The 9985-nt window shown below is 41.6% G+C and overlaps 1 protein-coding gene across 9 annotated transcripts in view; it reads right to left on the minus strand.

Annotated features, from left to right (window-relative positions):
* Nucleotides 1-8601, minus strand: part of ntng1a (netrin g1a) — a 155538-nt gene extending 146937 nt beyond the window's left edge. For 3 of the 9 annotated variants that reach the window (XM_016678913.1, XM_007566591.2, XM_016678912.1), the window contains exon 1: nucleotides 4295-5291. The gene's annotated coding sequence lies outside the window, so the exon portion shown is untranslated. Of the gene's footprint in view, nucleotides 1-4294; nucleotides 5295-8112 lie in introns of those variants that run through there. The other 6 variants (XM_016678917.1, XM_016678916.1, XM_016678911.1 and 3 more) reach the window with 5 other exon arrangements.
* Nucleotides 8602-9985: the final 1384 nt, after the last annotated feature.

Raw genomic sequence — 9985 nt, forward strand, 5'->3', positions numbered from 1 at the left:
GGGAGGAGCACTCTGTGAGGCGGAAGTTTGGAAACTGCAGCCCTGAGGAGGAGCTTCGTCCTCGAAGGCGGTGCTAGATCCACCTGAATGTTCTGCACAGCTGAATGGTTGCTACGGGAGATTTAAAGGATTTCTCAAACATACATGGAAAGAATCAAGGCAGCACTATGTATGTTTTTGATGAAGGAATAACATAATGTGATGCAAAGCCCAAAAAAGTCAATTTTCCATAATACTACCTATTTAAGAGAACCGGGAACATGGGGAATACAAAAGGGCAGAACAGGGGTTGACACAACAACAGAGGGAAGGGGAGATGAAACCCAAACACCCCAGAATCGTGACAGGAACTTTTCCACACTTCTTTGCAACCATTGGGCTGTAAAACAGACCACCAGAATCCGGAGTTTTCTCATCACCTTTAGAAGATGGTGGAACGCTGAGCCTCATCTACTAGTTTCTCACTTTGAATTTCAATATTTTAGAGCTCTAATTCCATCATCTTCTTGGGGGGGGGGGAAGGAAGCTATAGCCCAGCGATCCCCAAGGAGTCGTCTGTGTGCATCAGCCTCCCCTTAGACAAGTCGGGCCTCTGGAGGCACGCGAGTCCTTGACTGCTGAAGTCGAGCCGGCTCAACTTCACCACCACCAGCTGCATCCGCCACAACCCTCTGTCACTCCCTGTTCCGCACTCCTTCCACCACCGCCCCGCGTGCTCCCAGTGTCTGCGAGGGCAGCACTTCTGACAGGGTGACTGTGACTCGGCTGCCCTGAGTCGAGCTGAACGCTCCCTGGGGGCCCCTCCCAGTTACTCCGACCGCTGCACATTCAGCAGCACTCGCACGGGGAAATGGGGGCGCCCAATGAAACGACGAGGCAGGATCCACCTCCTCCCCTCTCAGGCACTCCTGGCCACCAAGCATGCCTCTCTGTGCGACACAGGAACATCTTATGCATTATTAAAAGATACTTTTCCTAAAAGGCTTCCGGCACATTATTCTGCAACCACGGTGACATATCTGGAGACTGGAAATGTCCGCACCCTGGCCCGGAAGGATGTGATCACCCAGGTAGCTGCCATCGTTGGAGGAAAAAAAAAAAGACAAGCCGCAGGATTTAAAGTGACACGTTTACCCGTGATTACTCAGGTAAACAAATAGCAATAATATTTTAATAGGCTGTAATTGGAACCTTGAATTAATACAGAGTCACAGTTTAACTGTTTATGTGGTTCTTCCTGTACAGTAATGAAAAAAAAAAAACTGTTAGAATTTGATCAATTAAACCAAAAGGTCAGTTTGGAGTTTATCCATCATTTTGAGTTTACATTCTCCAAGTCTAATAGCTAAATGACAAATAAATGATTTTAGTTAAATGAAAAACTAATTTCAAAATGTACTCGGTTAAATTATGTAACTTCAAACAAACTAGCAGAACTTAGCCCAAGTTTCTCCTATATGGCATAAAAAAGATAAATAAATAAGAATTAGGTTTAGATGAGGACCTAAAACATAGCTGAAATAGTAATACGCTTTTTATAATATAATATCCTGTTTCTTTGACAACCACAGCAAAGACATGCTAGCAGTAAGCAGCAAGTACGTCAGGTATAAGAAGCCTAGCTTGCTAGCAAGCATGTCATTAGCATTAGCTTTGTACAAAGCAAGCTAACATTGGATTCAAGCTTTAATTTTTGCTCCAACACAGACATCAAACTTAATACTAGGTTGATATTATAATTCATAGCACATCCCATATAAACATACGCTTTAAAATTAACTCTGGCGGTTATCGAAGATACGCTGGACACGACACACGAGCCAAGAGAACAGCTGACTACACCAATCAACTTCAGGTAAATTGTAATCAAAATGCTTAGGTAGGACTTGTTGCTGGCCTAAAACAGCTGATATAGTTGGGAAATAATATAAACAAGCATCACTTATTAAAATTATGTTAATTACTAATAGCACACGCTGTCCGAGATTCGTTTACAAAGTGTAGCATGTTAGCTGCAGTGACGTATTGAACATCCTCCAGATTAGGCAACAGTATAAAAAATGTCCAAAAATCAAAGATAAAACAAATTTAGAGCTAAAATAACACGAATATACCAGCTCCTGCTGCTGAGTTAGATATTATGTCATAATATTCAGTCAGTTTTACTTTATTCGTAAAGAAGGTTAATAGTGTTTATAAACCTGAACTTAATTTATTCATTCTTCATTTGAGAAATGTTATAAACCTTGATAAAAATATGGTTATGCATTATGTACATAGTAAGCAGCGGCATGGTCAGAGGTACCACAAGGGGGCACATCCTGAAATGTCCTAAGGACAAACATTTGAGGACACTCGATTTCCAAATGTATTCCATAATCCATATGAGAATTTGTTTAATAATCAACATCCTTATTGCTGGAGGATGAACTGAGCAAAGATAGCCGTTTCATCTCACCGTCGGAGTACATATGTGATTTATAGATTTTCCTTCAATGAAAAGAAATATCCAAAACTCATTCTTACTGTGTAGTGCATCTGTTGCATCTGCTTCTAACATGAACCAAACTCTTTCTTGTTACGGTTTTGGCTTTAACCCTGAGCTCCAGGAGCAAGATGGTTTTTTTTTTGTTTGTTTTTTTTTGTTCTATTCTTTTCTTTCTGAACAGTAGAAGGCACATCCATAAAAAAAAATAACTATTATAGATGATCCGGCTCAAGGCTGAAATAAAAGGAATGCATTAACAGCTTCTGCTGTGTTCAATATCTGCCTGAGGTCAGGCAATAAAACCAAGCATATTTGACATAATTCAGTTTAAAAAGAGGCTGCAAACACCATAGGCTATCAAAACAAAACAACAGGCTGCTCTCATGACACAGCGGAGATGAGCTAATAAGCCTGGCAGAAATGTAATTATGCATTACATATGTACTAAATAGTCATATGTGGTTATATCCTCCACAAGGGGGCGCATTCAAGAAGGGCTTTTAGGAATTAAAAATGTATTCCACTCTATGACCTTTTTGTCATCTTAATGATCTGCTCGGAAGGAACCAAAAACCTCTTTATCATGAGAGAACCTAAATGTAATTTTTTAAAAAAAAAATATATATATATATAGTTTTTTTTTTCACTGTGAATCAAAGAATTTGATTTTATAGAACATTTTCAGAAATGAAATTGGATAATGCTTGATTTCCTTCAAAAATGATCTTTTTAGAGTGTTTAGAGGATTTGTTTTAATAGACACTGTCAGCCTCCAATTCTGACTCAACCATGAACACCAGAGGCAATTACGTTATTAATAGCGAAGGGAATGGTTTCTTCGACGAGGCTGAGCACACGTATAATGACGCAATGTCACCGTGTAATTACGTCTTACATCGATGTGGTCAAAGAGATCCACAAGGGGGCGCACCGTTAAATTCCCCCGAGAAAATGCTTCACTTCAATATTTAGTCCCATTTGTTAATCTCCACGTTTTTTGTCCCCTTTAACAATTCACTCACTGGTAAAGAAGAAATGAGTTAAAGAAACTTCATTTCACTTTTAACATGGGAGGACTTTTGAGATTTAGCTTGAACTGCTTAATAAATTTAATAGCTAAAATTGAATTATCTCCAAAATTCTGTTTTAAAGTGAAGCCGATGAGATGTAGGTTGACTTTAATGTGAATTTGACTCTCTGACCCTTTTTCTACCTTGACTCAGAGTACCACGGAGCAAGCAAGCGTATTCATGTGTATCCATGATAACAGTGGGAGCCATGTCTCTTTAAAAAAAATTATGATTATTATTTCATTCAAGGCCAAAAAAAACTAAACAAAAAAAAAAACGGGCATGCATTAACAGCTTCTGCTGAGGTCAGTATCTGCCTGAGGGCTAATTCATTCAGACTTAACAGCAAAAAAATAAATAAGTAAAATAAAAATATCAGCAGCAAAACTAAGCATCTTTGACTTGATTCATTTTTAAGCAGTGGACGAGGCTGCAGCCGTTCTAATAACTACACACAGGCTTGATACAAAAAACAGTTGTGAATATAGTAAATAGCGACGCGGTCGGCCGCAGCTTCCACAAGGGGGCGCGTCCTAAAACATCCCAAGGAAACACTCGATTTCCAAATTTACGTCCCCCGTCTCCACGAGCATTTTGTCCCCCAAACACACAAAAGTGCCCGTTGTTGCAGGGAGAAACGCATCCAAAGCCGGAGCATGGTTAACTTCCCCTCAACTCCACCTCCACGGTGTTGTCGTATTTCGACGCAAACTTCGCGAACAAAGGGAGAACTTACATTTCTCGCGTCCCCCCGGGGTTTATGTCCCTTCTGTAGAGCCGCTCAACAAGTTCCGAGCAGCGGGAGTGAGCAGTGAAGGCAGACCGGAGCTCTTCTCTTTAAGGTGCGCTCCTCGGCGGGAATATGATGAGTGCGCACGTCGGGTCTCCGAGGAATCGCTGCGCGCAACATCCCCCAGCTCACACCTCTCTCTTTTTTTTTTTTTTTTTTTTACCAATCTTTTTTTTTTTGCCCCTCTTCCACTTCAAAACAAATGAGCGATCGCCGTCCTGAGGGCTCGGTCAGCAGCGCGCGCCTTGTTGTGGAGACGGAGGGATTTTCTGGACGAGTGCTGCAGGTGCCAAAGTGTCCATCATCCTCTCTCTCCCAAGTGGCGCTCCATCACGGGCGTCAGGGGAAGAAGAAAAAAAAAAAGAATTAAAAAAATCCAACTACAGAGAGAAAAAACTTTGACTGCCGGTGTGAGATCCTCCTATTTTCGTCCTACGAATAGGTTTCAGCCACTCAGCTGCGGGGGACATGAATCCCACCAGTTAGTCTCGGCTGCTGAGGAGATCCGCATCTTCTCCTGGTCGCGTCTCTCCGTGGCACACCGAGCGCCCAGATAATGCGCTCCCGGGCTCACGCTCAGCGCACTCAGCTTTCTCCCCCCCACCCATCTTCTTTTTTTTCTTCTTCTTCTTCTCGTTCACACACATACGCGCGCACACCTATAGGGTCTTTCTCTCCTCTCCTCCGCTCCCCTCCACCTCCTCCAGCTCGTCTTCAAACTGCAGCCAGCGCCGAGCGGCTCGCATTCAGCACCAGCCGCAGCAGCAGCAGCAGCAGCACCATCCTCTATCGGGACCGCGTTGAAACTCTGAAGGGAGGAGTTGAACCTCTTTTTAGTGGAGTTCACGAGATGCGTTAAATGTCCCACACGCAGGTGCGCGTCCCCGCAGGCTCGAGGGAATAATGAAGCTTTTAGGGGGAAAAAAAGTATGTCTTCTGAAAATTAGAGAAAGTCCGGGGGGGGGATCTGATAGTGAAACATTTGTCTGGGCCGTGTTGATGAGCTAAAACGCTCTGCTACGTTAAAAAAGTGAGCAAATATTTGTTTTTATATGAAAGAAGGAACAGAATGGCGACCAGTCCAGGGTGTACCCCGCCTCTCCCCCTGAACGTTAGCTGGAGATGGGAACCAGCTAGCCTCCCGACCCCCCTAAGGGACAAGGGTGTAAGAAAAATGGATGGATGGATGGATGGATGGATGGATGGATGGATGGATGGATGGATGGATGGATGGATGGATGGATGGATGGATGGATGGATGGATAAAAGAAGGAAGAGAAGAATGCACTAAAAGATGTACCTCTGATTTGACCGTGTTTGGCAGGTCAAATACCGATTCAGTAAATGCATCTAAGATATTTTCAGTCTATGCATAAAAAACATATGAGAGAACAACCAAGAGAAGGTCGAACTGGCCGAGCCTTCAGATCTGCTGTCATTACATACAGCTGTGTCCAGTGGAAAGTTAAGTGGAAGGACCAAAATGTGGTTGAGAAAGTACAAGCTATAGGGAACATCCACGACATGGCTAAAACATAGCATTTTTTTATGTAATAAAGTTATGTTTAAATTTTCATTAGCTGCAAGCTATGCACCCACGTTTCCTGAAATAAATGCTTGAACATTGCTTAATTTTTTAATGAATCCATAGAAAATATGAGTTTAGTTTTTTGAAATTAAAACAAATTTCAATCGATTTGTCACAGTTGTCTCATTTTGTCCTTTATATTGCCAGCTATCAAGTCCAAGCACCGCCCTTAAATTAAATATTTAGGACCAAAGCAAGAATGTAAGTAAAATCTGTAAGATGTGAAAAACACGTTTTACATGTGGATACATTTCAATGGGTTTCACATGTTCTAATTTCTACATGAGCAACACGTTGGAAAATGTCTCCAACGTGAACAATTTTTCCGTACGAGTGGTCTATGTAACATTACCCCAAATGTTTAACATGTTTTGACTCGATATAATTTATACATGTGAAACAATTTCCCACCTTTCACATCTTACTACATGACATAATTCCTGCCTAAGATATGGGAAAACTTTCTAAATATGGTTCACATGTATGATTTTACCCTCCCCCCATCTAAAAATGTGAAAATATTCCATAGGTGGAATATTTTCACATGTGCTTCCCATGTGTAAACAACTTCCACATGTAAGTTTTCCTTCATGTGTTGCACATGTTATTGTTATGTAATTCCCACATGTGAAACACATGCTAGAATTGTTCCACTTGTGGGGTTTTACAAGGGTGTTATTTTACATCATAGGCTCACATGTGAATTCCTATTGATTTCACATGAGAATTTCTGTGTTTCAGAAAATTCATTCCTTTCCAGAGTGCCATACGTGGGTTTTATACATTTTGCGCACCCCATATGTCATTTTAGCATGCGTCATCTCTCATTTAGTCACATTCACGTACGATTATGTTTTAAGATGTTTCCATTGACCATATAAATGAGAAAATTGGAATCACAAAAGTAAATTTACTTAATGGAAACACACCGATTGCCCCCCCCCCCCCAAAAAAAAAAAAAAAAAAAAAAACCCGGGCTTTTTTTTTTTTTTTTAAATGTGCTGGGATGAGGTGGATTTTTGGATTTATTTGTGCATTCCAAAAAACTGTAACAGAAACACTTTTTTTCCCCATGTGATCAACAACCAAATGTTACTGCAGGTGGATAAGACCACAAACTTGTTAACAAACTTATTCACATGTGATTTCTATCACATTTCTAAATACAGATAATTGCGAGATTGTATCTTTTTTTAAATTAGTGGAATATCGCCAAAGTTGTGTGCACATTTATAATGGAAACGCAGCTACAAACAGCTTTGCACGTGTGAAATCTGAAGGAGTGTGTGCAAAAAAAAAAAAAGAAAAAAAAAATTCTTCAACATAGAAACTAACTAAAGATTAGTGGGCACCGCTTAGGAACTTTCTGGGACCGCCCCTGCAGATTGACGCGCCATGTCTTCAGCTCATCTTAATTAGACTTCTTCTCTCCTTCTCCTAGAGCCGCTTCCTGCAGCTCTCCACTCCACGCAATCGCACTTTAACTGATTATCACAAAGAGTGTAGACAGGAGATCGGGGTAGCAGTGCCAGCAGAACTCAGGTCGTGACACTTGGCGCGCGGGTTTACAGTTTGACAACCCCACTACACGGCTCGGCGTGTCGGAGGTCTCCAGTCAGATGCTCGGGCTCCGTTTAATGCGGGTCAAAAGGCTCGCAGAACTCTCACCTCATTGGAACGAGAGGCATTAGAGAAAACCAGAGGAGTGTGTATTCAGTGGAAAGCTCCGCGGCGCACCGACTGTACGTCCTATTAATAAAAATCTCCAAAAATTCATGAGCTATGAATGAACAAACAAGCAAATAAATAAATAAATAAATAAATAAACGTCGCTCAAATGATGAACCGCGCTTGTCTTTCAACTCAAGAAGACCGCACCTGATTTCTGACTTAAGCATCCAAGGTGATGATTGTGCTGAGAAAGTGCTGGACAAATGCGAGCACAAAAAAAGAAAAAAGAAACACACACACAAGGAGATAAAGAGATGAGGCAAACAGAAAGATCCTGCTCTTCAATCTTACTTCATCTAATCACGACGCGCAATTTTTTTTTTTTTTTTTTGGCCACCTACTCGGCGTGCGTCACAACGGAGCTTCAAAAACTTTGCGCGCCCACAGCTCGGGGATTAATAACATAATAACAGTAATAATAAATTGGACAGTTTGAGCCTCTCACCTGAGCTGTTTTTTTCCTCCTCTTTCTCTCTTTATCTCAGCGCTTCCCTCCGTCTGGATCAGCCCCGCCGCGTGGCCGGCTGCAGCCCAGTAAATCCGCTTTAAAACGGGACATGTTTTGTCGAAACGGGGCGACTTGTGTCCGTCGCTCCTGGGGAATGTGTAAGAGAGCCCCCGGTGCCTGCAGGCAGAACACACAGGTGGACTGGGGGGAGGAAAAAAAAAAATCCTACTGCGTATTTCTCTCTGTGTGTGTGTGTGTGTGTGTTTTCTAAAAGACGATATCAGAAATACATATATTTAAAAAAAAATGCTGGTTAAAAACAGACATAAAGAGATTCCGAGTGGGCTTCCTTAGCGCCTCAGAGACAGCAGGAGAGTGACCAGACCCGCTGCTCTCAGACACAATGAGGCGCTCAGGCTTTGACAATTGACTTTCCACCTGAAAGTCTAATTCTCCGGCGGAAGCCCGCGCTGTGCGGCTGAGAACCACCAGGAACGCGACCGGGAACTTCCAACTGATCGACAATGAGTTCGGCGGCTCGTTGGCGTTTCACCATGGCCACATTAACGAGCGTCAAGCGGCATTAGAGTCCCAGCGGGGGTTTGTTCAAAAGTCCCTTTTTTTGTTTGTTTGTTTGTTTTTTTGTTTTGGATAAAGGTCAGAACAAAAATACAGATGATGATGAGGAGGAGGATAAAACTCTCCTTTTACTGAGATACTTCAACCTGTGAGGGGTTTTAATGAATTAATGTTTGACTTCCAGCTTTTCCCAAGATCGACACCATCATCACTGAACCAGATTATGCAATGCCTTGCAAAACATTCATCTCAAACATCAATGGATTGGTTAAGCAATGTCATTGGCCAAAAAAAAAAAAAAAACAGCACATAAGTCTAAAGAGGATTTATTCAACATGCATTATGAATAAAATTCCACCCTTAGTTACCCCTAAATAAACTGCAGTTTCCATGAGAAGACAGTTAGTAAGTAGACTTTAATTTATTATTTTAGCATTCCAGCCTGTTCAGCGAAGGCCTCAGAGAGTTTATAGAAACCATTAGTGAACAATGTCTTCTTGGGACACACCAGACACATTTAGATGAAGTTGAGTCGTTTGAAGCACCGTTTGGTTAATGAACAGCATCCTGTTCTTTGAACTTCTCTGCTCATCATGTGAAAATGGAAGCGACTACAACCGCACACCTCTAAAGTTATGGTTGTCAACTTAAACGAAACGGGCAAGAAGAACATTCATCAGGAAGACATTCGAGAACCCCACCATAACTACGGAGGAGACAGAGATCCATAGTTTAGGTAAGGGAAGGTCATTTTATTTGTACAGCACAGTTTCAGCAACAAGTCAGTTCAAAAATTAGAAGAAAATACAAACAAAACAACAAAACCAAAAGATAAAGAGGTAAGGGTAAAAAAAACACAAAAGTAAAAGACTAAATATTGATTCCTCATGTTTAATTAAGAATAAGTAGTCCTTAATTTATAAGCTAATAGGGGTTTCTCTGGATCTTATGTTTGTTCTGGATTAGAGACTAAGTGTTGGTTCTCCATGTTTGATTCCCAGGTGAGACAGTCTTTCAACGGGACAACTATTGGTCACAAATCTGGAGTTATGTGGAGTGGCAAGAAGAAAGCCAAATCATAAGAATCTCTGTTTGTGTTTTGCCACAGTCCATGAAGGGAACGCAACAAACATGGAAGATAAGAGTGGCTTTGAACTTTTTAGCCCACAACACGTCAACCTGATCTCACCGTTCCCACAGTGGAGAAGATGGGAACGGTTGAGTAGGACACATGGCAATGCAGGAGAACACCAAGAACTGAATACATATCATGTTTTTAAGAGTTTTAATC

The sequence above is a fragment of the Poecilia formosa genome, unplaced genomic scaffold, assembly GCF_000485575.1.
Source record: "Poecilia formosa unplaced genomic scaffold, Poecilia_formosa-5.1.2 Scaffold193, whole genome shotgun sequence".
NCBI lineage: Eukaryota > Metazoa > Chordata > Actinopteri > Cyprinodontiformes > Poeciliidae > Poecilia > Poecilia formosa.